The sequence below is a fragment of the Mauremys mutica genome, chromosome 1 (genome assembly GCF_020497125.1).
Source record: "Mauremys mutica isolate MM-2020 ecotype Southern chromosome 1, ASM2049712v1, whole genome shotgun sequence".
Classification (NCBI taxonomy): Eukaryota; Metazoa; Chordata; order Testudines; family Geoemydidae; genus Mauremys; species Mauremys mutica.
In genome coordinates, this window is record NC_059072.1 from 346,914,687 (window position 1) to 346,921,039 (window position 6,353).

The 6,353-nt window shown below is 44.2% G+C and overlaps 1 long non-coding RNA gene across 1 annotated transcript in view; it reads left to right on the forward strand.

Moving 5' to 3' along the window:
• Positions 1 to 4,713, forward strand: part of LOC123349603 — a 30,670-nt gene extending 25,957 nt beyond the window's left edge. Inside the window, exons 2-3 of the long non-coding RNA XR_006573596.1 lie at positions 3,158 to 3,247; positions 3,846 to 4,713. This is a non-coding gene — a long non-coding RNA (uncharacterized LOC123349603). The remainder of the gene's footprint in view (positions 1 to 3,157; positions 3,248 to 3,845) is intronic.
• Positions 4,714 to 6,353: the final 1,640 nt, after the last annotated feature.

Sequence of the window (6,353 nt, forward strand, 5' to 3'; positions counted from 1 at the left end):
TAGCCATATGAATCCCAGGATATTAGAAAGACAAGGTCAGTGAGGTAATATCTTTTGTAACCTTCTACTTTATCAGCGTAGCACTCTGTCCCCCTCTAGTGGTGGCCAAGGCTGTAGCAGGCTCATCATTCTGGAGCCACCACTAGAGGGGGACAGAGCATCACTTCAAACAAGCATGCAGAGGGTTACACTTTTATTGGACCAACTTCTGATGGTGAGAGAGAGACGTTTTTGAGCTTACACAGTTCTTCTAAAGAAGAGCTCTGTGTGTTTTGAAAGCTTGTCTCTCTCACCACCAGAAGTTGGTCCAGTAACAGATATTACCTCACTCACCTTGTCTCTCCATTAGTGATGGTGCCATGCAGTCTCTTGAGGGTCAGGGCTGTTTATTTTGGCCATCTGCTTTCCCTAAGCATAATAGTGCTCATCACTAATGTGTGCCCGTAGGTAGAAAAAAATCTTAAACAGCTCTTAGGCTGAAGATTGTTCTATGGCCATTGAAGACGGATTGAAACTGGAATGTTCTTCAGCAGATAGATTGGGCTGTATCTGAGCAAGCGTCCTGTATCTTGTGAGATTACCAAGCTACATAACATGGCTAATTGTGCCACGATTATTCTCTGGCTTTATCCTACTTCTATAGATATGTTATCTTTTTGTGGTGCATGTTTCTGATATCTTGTATCTCTGGTTGCACCCAATATATATATTTACAGCCAATAATATACCTTTCACAATAAAAATCCAACTCACAAGAACAATTATGGGTAACTAGCAAACATTGGATAATGTTTTGTAAATTGACATGATTAGCTACAATCAAAAAAGTTCCTTTCACAAAATTGCATTGTTATTCATGTCAGAGTATTTAAGGAGCTTTAAATGTTGTTAACGATCATAGAATATAAGGGTTGGAAGAGACCCAGGAGGTCCTCTAGTCCAACCCCCTGCTCAAAGCAGGACCAATTCCCAACTAAATCATCCCAGGCAGAGCTTTGTCAAGCCTGATCTTAAAAACCTCTAAGGAAGGAGATTCCATCACCTCCCTAGGTAACCCAGTCCAGTGCTTTGCCACCCTCCTAGTGGTTTTTCCTAATATCCAACCTAAACCTCCCCCACTGCAACTTGAGACCATTACTCCTTGTTCTGTCATCTGGTACCACTGAGAACAGTCTAGATCCATCCTCTTTTTGGAACCCCCTTTCATGTAGTTGAAAGCAGCTATCAAATCCCCCCTCATTCTTCTCTTCTGCAGACTAAACAATCCCAGTTCCCTCAGCCTCTCCTCATAAATCATGTGCTCCAGCCCCCTAATCATTTTTGTTGCCCTCCACTGGACTCTTCCCAATTTTTCCACATCCTTCTTGTAGTGTGGGGCCCAAAACTGGACCCAGTACTCAAGATGAGGCCTCACCAATGTTGAATAGCAGGGAATGATCACGTCCCTCGATCTGCTGGCAATGCCCCTACTTATACAGCCTAAAATGCCGTTAGCCTCCTTGGCAACAAGGGCACACTGTTGACTCATATCCAGCTTCTCATCCACTGTAACCCCTACGTCCTTTTCTGCAGAACTGCTGCCTAGCTATTCGGTCCCTAGTCTGTAGCAGTGCATAGGATTCTTCCATCCTACGTGCAGGACTCTGCACTTGTCCTTGTTAAACCTCATCAGATTTCTTTTGGCCCAATCCTCTAATTTGTCTAGGTCCCTCTGTATCCTATCCCTACCCTCCAGCGTATCAACCACTCCTCCCAGTTTAGTGTCATCTGCAAACTTGCTAAGGGTGCAGTCCACACCATCCTCCAGATCGTTAATGAAGATATTGAACAAAATCGGCCCCAGCACTGAACAAGCTCCACCCACATGTGCCTGTGCTTTGAGTGAAAGCTGCTCCCCCCCTTCTGGTTCCATAAAGGAGCTCAACTGTTTCTTACATTTATCCCAAACAAAACCGACCCTTGGGGCACTCGGCTTTATACCGGCTGCCAACTAGCTTTCTATCCACCTTATAGTTCATTCATCCAGCCCATACTACTTTAACTTGCTGGCAAGAATACTGTGGGAGACCGTATCAAAAGCTTTGCTAAAGTCAAAGAATAACACGTCCACTGCTTTCCCCTCATCCACAGAGCCAGTTATCTCATCATAGAAGGCAATTAGGTTAGTCAGGCATGACTTGCCCTTGGTGAATCCATGCTGACTGTTCCTGATCCCTTTCCTCTCCTCTAAGTGCATCAGAATTGATTCCTTGAGGACCTGCTCCATGTTTTTTCCAGGGACTGAGGTGAGGCTGACTGGCTTGTAGTTCCCCGGATCCCCCTTCTTCCTTTTTTTAAAGATGGGCACTACATTAGCCTTTTTCCAATCATCTGGGACCTCCCCCGATCGCCATGAGTTTTCAAAGATAATGGCCAATGGCTCCGCCATCACATCCGCTGACTCCTTTAGCACCCTCGGATGCAGCGCATCCGGCCCCATGGACTTGTGCTCGTCCAGCTTTTCTAAATAGTTCTGAACCACTTCTTTCTCCACAGAGGGCTGGTCCCCTCCTCCCCATGCTGTGCTGCCCAGTGCAGTAGTCTGGGAGCTGACCTGGGGTCTAGCTAAATGTAACCAAAATTCATGTTTACATTTTACCTTTCATCACTTACATATTTGTGCTTTCTGCAGTTCACTCGGACAGTAAAACTAGACTTCTTGTTTCCAATCTGTTATGCTTGGTGCCCAGTGGATTTGTGCTAAGGTTTTCCAGCACCGCTGCTGATGTTTTCTAGTGTTTGTGGAGAGGAGGGGGCGGATGGAGGGACACTTCTGTTTTTGCAGGATTTCTTGTCTTTCTGAAGCTATTATCCAGTGTCCCTTTTAACTGTGCAGTTTTATGCTTTTTTTTTTTAACTTTCTCAGTTCTAACTCCAGTGCAGTATAAAAATCAGAATCTCATTAAACATGCTGATTTGTGCCAATTATTTTCTGCAGTTATAAAGAGAGTAGAAAACAATAGCTGCTCAATTTTCCTTGTAGATCCAATTTTTGGGTATTCTTATGCCTTTAAAATATTTTAAATATGTAATTTTATACTAATATTGGAGTTGTGGCCCTTGTTCATAAATGCTGCTTTGGGACCTTATGAGTTGTTTTTTCTCTCTTTCTATATAGGACTCTTCTGGGTGACAGCATATGGAATCACTAGGAGTTAGTGGTCTGCAAATATTGAATGGAGAATCTACTCAGCAAACAACTGAACTGGTAAGCAGGTTGCTTTATTCTTTTTGTTTTTCAGTTTTTAATCTTGATCAGTGTGAAGGGGTTTGCAATCAGATTCTGGTCAATTAAATGTTTCTTAAAATCAAAGGCTATTCTGAATTTCTCGCATCCTCTGTTTGCCTGAAGAACTTTAATGTCAGCAAATTACATTTATTCCATCTCTTGAAAGATAATGTTTTCACTTTGCAAGTAAGCCATTTTATTTCACGGTGCATCATAGGGTTATATGGACAGTGTTTTATCTACTGTTGGTCTCTTATTCAGAATCCATGGCATTGAGTTTCACATTATTTGTGCATAAGTAAGAAATCTTTGTTTTGTTTTTTGGAGTTTACCTGGTGCACTGAGTTTATTGTAAGTATTATATTGGCTGTTAGTTGTTGATGCTAAGAAAGTTTCTAGGTCTATAAATGCCAATGCAGCTTTTATTTCTATCTGAGCAATGCTATTCAGAGATCTTAATGTATTTAAAGGGACACTGTCAAGAAGTATCGAAATCTAAAGGAATGGTTGGTTATAGGGTTACGGTAACTGGCTTACAATGTGTCCTTGAACAAGTCATGTTGCTTCTCTTCTTCAGTTTCTCCATCAGTGAAGTGAGGAGGGAAGGGAATTGTGTTTCTGCAAACGAATTCAACACATGTGCAAACTGGGATCCTCCTCTTCCTTCACGTAACCAGTGAGCTCATCAGTCAGCTAATAAAAATCTATTAAAAACTCATTAAATGTGCCAAGAAAGCACCTCTTGCAAGAAACCTACAGAAAGTGAAATAATTTGAAATGTAACAGTTCACTTGCTGAGTCACTGCCTAAGCTTGTGTCACCCTGCCGTTCCTCTGCAATGCCCCCATTGTTTTGTGCACATGCTGTGTATAAAATCTAGATCACAAGCTCCTCAAATCAGGGATTTTGCCTGTCTGACCCATGAGGCACAGAGCTGTTTATTGCAAATGAAAGAGGACTGTGATGGAGTGTCCATCCCACACAAGACCTGAGGGGGTTAAGGTGGCTAGGTAGGCCAATTAACTGCTCAGGCTGCACCTGGAGGAGGAACCAGGGAGCAGGGATTGATTAGAGATGTGATTCAGCTGGACAGGAACAGGAGAGGCCTGTATAAAGCCCAGAAGCTGAGAGCAGCAAGGGGCTGCAGGGAAATAATCTGCAGTCGCTCCCTGGGAGAAGGGAGGTATGTGGCTAGTAAGCCCAGAGAGAGGGGAGAGCCAGGAAGGTAGGAAAGGCTCAGTGGAGAAGCAGCAAGGCACAGGATAGTGCAGGCCTTGCCTGCCAGAGAAGCAGCTGTTTTGGAGCTATGGCTTGGGTTAAACCTCATTGAAATGGGTAGGCATGATAGCCACCCTGGATTTGGGATAAATGTAAGAAACAGTTAAGCTCCTTTATGGAACCAGAAGGGGGGGAGCAGCTTTCACTCAAAGCACAGGCACATGTGGGTGGAGCTTGTTCAGTGCTGGGGCCGATTTTGTTCAATATCTTCATTAACGATCTGGAGGATGGTGTGGACTGCACCCTCAGCAAGTTTGCAGATGACACTAAACTGGGAGGAGTGGTTGATACGCTGGAGGGTAGGGATAGGATACAGAGGGACCTAGACAAATTAGAGGATTGGGCCAAAAGAAATCTGATGAGGTTCAACAAGGACAAGTGCAGAGTCCTGCACTTAGGACGGAAGAATCCCATGCACTGCTACAGACTAGGGACTGAATGGCTAGGCAGCAGTTCTGCAGAAAAGGACCTAGGGGTTACGGTGGATGAAAAGCTGGATATGAGTCAACAGTGTGCCCTTGTTGCCAAGAAGGCTAATGGCATTTTGGGTTGTATAAGTAGGGGCATTTCCAGCAGATCGAGGGATGTGATCATTCCCCTCTATTCAGCACTGGTGAGGCCTCATTTGGAGTACAGTGTCCAGTTTGGGGCCCCACACTACAAGAAGGATGTGGATAAATTGGAGAGAGTCCAGCGGAGGGCAACAAAAATGATTAGGGGGCTGGAGCACATGACTTATGAGGAGAGGCTGAGGGAACTGGGATTGTTTAGTCTGCAGAAGAGAAGAATGAGGGGGGATTTGATAGCTGCTTTCAACTACCTGAAAGGGGGTTCCAAAGAGGATGGATCTAGACTGTTCTCAGTGGTAGAAGATGACAGAACAAGGAGTAATGGTCTCAAGTTGCAGAAGGGGAGGTTTAGGTTGGACATTAGGAAAAACTTTTTCACTAGTAGGGTGGTGAAGCACTGGAATGGGTTACCTAGGGAGGTAGTGGAATCTCCTTCCTTAGAGGTTTTTAAGGTCAGGCTTGAGAAAGCCCTGGCTGGGATGATTTAGTTGGGTTTGGTCCTGCTTTGAGCAGGGGGTTTGACTAGATGACCTCCTGAGGTCCCTTCCAACCCTGAGATTCTATGATTCTATGTCTTGCTGGCTATTGTTTTGTATGTCTGTGCAAAGGGACATAGAAAGGCAGAGAAGCCGAGAGAAAGAAGCACCAGATACAGAGTGAACAAGCACTGTAAAAAAGCAGAGAGCGCAAGCGAGTACCCTTGAGCCAAGTGCTGGCTACGAAGTGGTTTGGAGATGGGAGCAAAGAACTGTCTCCTGCTGCCATCAAGGAAACAGGAATGTTTACAGTCTTTGTAAATAAACAGGATTGCATCCACGATACCTGTCTCCATCATCAGTTTCTCCTCCAACTGTAACAACCTGCAGGAGCCTGAATTTTGGCTAATTGCTCAGATCAAAAAGGGGTAACAATATGTAGCTAGGCCTTGCGTGTTTTGTGTGTGTATGTGTGTATGAGAGAGAGTCATTTGAATCCCACCTTATCATGGTTGTTCTTCCTTTGTATTACATATCCTGGGTATGAAGCAAAAGACATCGCACTCCCCTGCTTTCCTGAGGGGCCTTGGGACTGAGATCGAGGAGTTAGGTGCTTAAGGACCTAACCTAAGGTCACGACACTGCTGGCTAAAATATTCTCGCATACAACATTTTGATTCTTATAGATTTCTTTCAACTTCCAATCACAAAGATCACTCAAAAAGGCACCTCTGCAGATGAAAGTTTTCTTAAGCAAACGAT